The 6,432-nt window shown below is 27.2% G+C and overlaps 1 non-coding gene across 1 annotated transcript; it reads left to right on the top strand.

Moving 5' to 3' along the window:
- Positions 1 to 3,940: 3,940 nt before the first annotated feature.
- TRNAG-CCC (transfer RNA glycine (anticodon CCC)) lies at positions 3,941 to 4,011 on the top strand. The gene has a single exon. It is a non-coding gene; the product is annotated as a tRNA-Gly (tRNA).
- Positions 4,012 to 6,432: the final 2,421 nt, after the last annotated feature.

The following is a 6,432-nucleotide window of genomic DNA, read 5'->3' as shown; positions in this document are numbered from 1 at the left end:
GGTGCAATTTTACTTTAATATCCCGAAGTTCAAAAGGCTTTCCACGGGAACCGAACCAACTTGTCGATAGATGGCGGGTTGCTTCACGTAAGTTTTCCCTAAATTTTGAAACAAAATGAACTTTTTTCCCGATATGTTCATATAATTACTTTTAGAAATTATTTTAAATTCAAATTTAAGACTCGCAGTAAATTTTTCTATCTCCATATTGTCACCTCTTTCTTAAGAAAAATAAATAAATTACTTGTTTTATTGAGGTGAACGTTGTGTAAAATTTGTTAACCTTGAAATTTTCATTATATGCGACTCTTATTTATTTAGAGCTAATTTTAAATACAGCGAAGCTGATAAGGACCTTGACATGCTTCCTGCACTTAAAAACCTTCTTCAACAATCTGTTCCCATTACAATATTCAGGTTGGTATTGTATTTGTATGCCATGCTTTTCTTTCCAATACTTTCTTGATTTAAGTTAACTAAGTATGAAAAATCAAAGTGAACGATTTTGAAAAGAAATTCTCATGCCATTTGACTGATTTTTTTATTTTATTTTATTAATATGATTACCATGTTATAGTGGAGATCAAGATGGTATAATACCGACAAAGGGAACCTTACAACATTTGGAAAAGTTGGCTGAGGAGTTAAACATCAAGTTAACAAAAGAGGAAACATAGAGTTTTAGAACCAAGGTTTTATGTTTATAAATTTTTATTGAATAACCCGACTCAAAATAATACTATTTATATTTATAAATTTTCTTTCTTAATTTAATAAAATTAATAATAAATATTTAACAGGAAGGAGGGTTGAAGTATGAGTTTGGAGACTTACTAAAATTCTTAACAGTGAAAGGAGGTAATCATCGTGTTACATCTTCTCGACCATCTCAAGCTTTTTCTATTTTCTCAATCTTCGCAACTAACTGGATGCACTAAAGATTAATGATGAAACTTATGGAGCACATGGTCTTGACTCATGTTTAATCCATCATTCACCATAAAAAGGCTTGTGTTGTAACCATTTATTGTGATATGTGTTATTTTATGATGCATGAACATCATAAATTTTATATTATGAAATAATATAATTAATTAAGTCATCTGATATCTAAAAATTATTATTTTAATAAAATCATTCATCAATTTTTATTTTCAAATTTCATTCATGAAATCAACAATTATAGAGAGCTCTAAATAGCAAAACCCAATATGCGTAAGTATTTCATACATGAAACAAGATTTTGTTTGCTGGAGCAAATAAATTGATTAATGCTTGAAGCTTTCCAAACTTCTCTTATAATTTTGTTACATGCATTTTGTATAATTATTATATTAGAATATACGAGATACATACTCTAAAACAATGTCAATAGTTTTTTTTTATATTTTCTTGATCATTACCGTATTATTTTATAATTTATAATGTTATTATAAAATGTGATACAAAATTAAGTGGCCAAGTATGTTTTAAGTGTCATAGGTATTAAGGTATCATGAAAATAATGCGTGGATACCATAAATTGTATTTATAATTTGATGAGGGTCTAATTATAAATATCAAAAACTAATTTAATAATTAGTTGTTTAAAATTAGGTAGTGATCCCCAAGAAATAGATATATATCTTGTATTTCTTTTCCATCCCTATCGAGAGATATATAAAGAGAAAAACTATTTTTTTGAAAGATTAAAACCTTCGAGAAATCTCCGACAATGGATTCAAATATATTTCCCCATCTTGTTTTGTTTTTGATAATTTAATATGAGTGATCCTGGTTTATTTAATTTTTATTAGATTGTTCTTGATAATTTGAAGGTAAATGCTTATTAGATTTCAGCTAGATGACCACTTGAAAAAGCCTATAAATAAGTTGTTTGTATTGCACATTGGCCAACGTCATAATTGGGTCACCAAAAAGAAATAAATTCATAGTTGAGTGACCAATTTAAAAAATTCATAATTGAATGACCAAAAAAGAAATGGCCCATAATTAGGTGACTAGTGGTGTAGTTTAGCAATTGTGGCCAAATATAAATTCTAATCCCTTTACCTTTTACATGACACCTGTCCAGTATCAATTGTTTTTTTTTATATATGAGAAGCTAATGGCCAAATTATCAATTCCAATCCCTTTACTTTTTTTAGATTATATTAGAATGGTTAAAATTTAGATTTAATCCTTATATTTTGTTCATATTTGAAATTTAATCTCTATACTTTAATTTAAACATAATTTGGTACCTCAATTTTTCTAATGTCATTAGTTAGTCTAAATACTTTAATCTAATTAAAATAGTGATGTGAACTTTTAAAATTATTAACACTTAAAATTTTCAATTAAATTCAAGTCCATTACAATGTTATTTCAAATATCACACCAATAAATTTAATAGAAAAATTTTAACAATGTTAACAAATAAACCTAAATTTTAAAATTGAAAAGTGAAAGGATTATATCCTTAAAAATAAAAGTATAGAAATTAAACTCCAAATATTAAAAAGAAAGTACAAAAATTTGAGCATATTACAACTTCTAAATTTGTCCTCTATAATTTAGTCAAAAAATAAATAACTTCCCCAACGACAAACATGGGTAGTAACCATACTAGTTTAATGTATATTTTGGTACACCTCTTTTTTTTAGTAAGAGTGCACACAAATTATAACTCAAACTCACAATGTGGGTAATACCTATGACCAATAAGCAAAATATTAGTGTTTTTAATATTAAGGTGCATTTGAAAATCACATAGTAATTGAATTTGAATATATTGTTTGTATAATTTGTGACACCCTAAATTCGACCGGACGATCGACCGAATTTCGAGCGACACATTAGTCATCGAGGTGACTCTCCGTTAAACAACTACAAATCACACCAACCATCCATACTCACTATACATATACAGAATATTTCATACAAGCATTTGGTCCTATTAAACATAAATTTATATCTATAAATTTATATTCCCTAATGTCTGAAATTAACAATTATGCTTATTTAAGTAAATTAAAATTAATTAAAATTATGAAATAAACTTAATTAAACAAGAAAAGATAATAAAATCTCAAATGTATGTTTGTTTCATGAGAGCAGTTTTTATGAAATATTTTTAGTAAATTTTCCAAATAACATAAAATATTTTACATAAATTCATTTAAACACCGAGAAATATTAATTTTTCATAAAAGTAACCTCAATTTGATATTTAAACTTGACACTTTTCTTAATTTGATACCTATACTTTTTGGGCCCAATTTGATACTTGAAATTGGTATGTTTTCCTAATTTGGTACCTAAGCTTTTCTTAGGTTCAATTTGATTGTTAAATATTATACAAATTACATAGAACACAAACAACCCTTTTTTTTGTTATGCTACAAAAATATTGTCAGTATTAGAGAAAATTTATGTTAAAAAAGGTATTGAGTTACGATAATAAATTAATATTAAATAAGGAAAAATTTTAAAACCCAAATGAAAAAAATTCATTATTTTAATTAATTAAAGAAATAAAACTAAAAATAATTGAACATATAAAATACAAAAAAAATCATATCATCGTCACCTAATTTTGTCATGCTTCTATTGAAAAGGGATAGCGATGACGTGAAATTACAATTTCATACAATTCTTTATCTATTCTTTATATCATTCTATCCAAACTATTTTTTCTCTATTTCATTCTCACTTAACGAGTTTTTTTTTTTTTAACAATCTCATTATATAGTTCATTCCCAATCCATAAATAGGACGATATGTGCTTGAGTCTACTAGAATCCATATCCTCCTGAATTGTTAACAATATTCATGCCAATCGAATTAAGACTCAATCCGCCACTAAACGTGTTCTTAATGCTATTACTCTTCTACTATTAAGTTTGGATATTAATATGTTAATATTATTAAATGAAACAGAAATCTCGTTTACATCCTAGTGCATCTAGTGTAGTGGTATCATAGTACCCTCCCACGGTACTGACCGGGGTTCGATTCCCCGGATGCGCAGTTTATTTATTATTTTTATCTCTTAAAATTACACCCAGAGAAAACAAAGGCCAAATATGAATTCCACCACTTGCATTCAACGAGTCGGCCCCAAACTCAATAACCTTTAATGGAGATGTTTTTTAAACTCTCTGATGAATTTGCTCCAGTATTACCTCCTTCTCTAGCTCTCTTTTGATGCCCTCCTGCATCCAAGAAATAGCTTGTTCACCGCTGTTTTCTTGCTCATTTGTAGACATCCGCCGCCGGTACCACCTTGAATGGCGTGGCTCGCCCTACTCTTTTAAGATTCTCTTCTATGGTTTAGCCTTTTTCTTTTTCCTCTTGAAATAACATCATCATCCCGTACTGTTAGTCAAAGTCTTGGAGGAGCCTAGTTAGATTCACCTCAAGTAGCCGGAGGGTCGTCTCTTAGTTTAGGCCAAGAGGACTGATCGCTTGGACTTCTGATAGGAGATCCCAAACGGCGAGATTGAAAAAGGAAGCTTAGAGCTTCCCATGGTTCTAATAGCGACCGACCGCCACCCCCACTTGGCACTTTTGTCATACCATCAGTCGGCCACTGACCAATTTTCCAGTGTTATGAGGATCAGTTGCGGAATAATAAGTTGTGGACTCGATTTAGTCCACTGCCTTCCTTGGTACGAACTCTTTGCTCGACTCTTTCGCTCGAGCGCAAAGACATGTCCCTTTTCTGTGCCGATGACGGCTTTTTTCCACGAGTTTCCGTAGGGTCGTGATCTATTATCTCAAGTCTAGTGGCCATGACTTCATCATTACGAGGGCCGCAACGTTTGGGAAAGGGAGGCATCAAGGTGAAGGATCATCTCGATGGTCGTTTGCTAATGCAATGGCTTTGAATCAAGTTTAGGATTCTGTTGGGCTGCCTGGTTTAAGCTTTAGGTTGATCCATTTTTAGTGGAAGCTTTGCATCATGTTCTTTTGTAGCTTTGGTTTGTTCAAAGCTCTCTCAGCTTGGCTTTTGTAGTTTGTAAACTTATTTCATATATGAAAATATTAACTTAGGCTTAGTTTAGTAATACTTTTCAAAAATATTTTTGAAAAGTGATGTTATTTGAAAAAATAATTAAATACTAAAATACTTTTAAAAGAGGAAAAGTTAAAATTTTAATTTATTATTTTTAGAAATGTTTTAAAAAGTAAAAATTTTAATGAAAAACAGTTTATTTAGCACAACTTTTCTTTCAAAAGTATTTTTTAAACATTACTAAACAAACCCTTAGTCTTACTCAACCTGGATCATAATTTCATTTTTATAATCCTGGATAAGAAAATTCAAGAAAATTTATTAATAGGAGATTAAGAAGTTTGAATTTTTAAGATTTGGGTACCGTTTGGATAAATTTTTATTTTTAAATTTAGTTTTTAAAATGTTTGAATCTCAAAATTCATAATTTAAAATGCTTCTTTGTTTGAATAATTAATTGTTTTAGAAAATTTTAAGCTATTGAAATTTTGCGAGTTAGAAAATTATAAAATTGAATTATGTATATTAAGAACAAATAATATATAAAATTCAACATGGAGTTCTGCAAATAGTTTATAAACACTTTTAATAAAATTTAAAATATATATTAGTATTAAATAAAAGATTTTTTGAAGTTTAGGTTTTATTTTGTAGTGTGATGATGCATATCAACTTTAAGAGTAGGGACGAAGTCAATAAATTTTTTAGAGTCGAAATTAAATTGTAATTTTTATAATATAAAAAAATATAATTTATTATTTTAATAATTTATATCTTTATAATTTTTAAAATATTAAATTAAATTTTTATATTTTAGGGAACTAAAGTACAATTTTATATTTACTAATTTAAAATCTTTATAATTTCAAAATTTGCAATGAATTTCATAGTCATAGTTAAATGACATGTATAAGTTTTCACTCGAAATTATTTTGAATTTATATATTATCATATGTAGCTTTATCTAGATTTAATATATTCCTTTTTTGTAATATAATACTTAAAATTACGCATAATTTCACTCTTAATTTTTAAATAGAAAGATAAATACGCTTAAGCGTGCTCAAACTCACATTTTTTTTACTAACAGCAATACCAATCACAACAAGCTAAGACCCAATTAGTTAATATATTCCAATTTTAGATTTGATATTTTTATATCGAATTGATTTTAATGCTAGTTTATCAAACATTTTTATATTAGTATTTGTATATTCCTTCTTTATGCAATCTTTCTTTTTCAATTCCAATTATAAAATTTATGAAATAATTTATATAAAAAATCATAAAAGCTTATAATAAATTATAAAAATATAAAATTAATAAAAAATTAAAATTTTATAAAAAAATTAAAATATCCTAATTAGTTATAAAAATTATGATAAATTATTAAAAATATAAAATTATAAAAATTATTTAAATTCCTAAAATTA

This window comes from Gossypium arboreum, unplaced genomic scaffold (genome assembly GCF_025698485.1).
Source record: "Gossypium arboreum isolate Shixiya-1 unplaced genomic scaffold, ASM2569848v2 Contig00942, whole genome shotgun sequence".
NCBI lineage: Eukaryota > Viridiplantae > Streptophyta > Magnoliopsida > Malvales > Malvaceae > Gossypium > Gossypium arboreum.
Note: the sequence above shows the minus strand (reverse complement) of the source record. Positions and strands in the feature narration are given on the sequence as shown.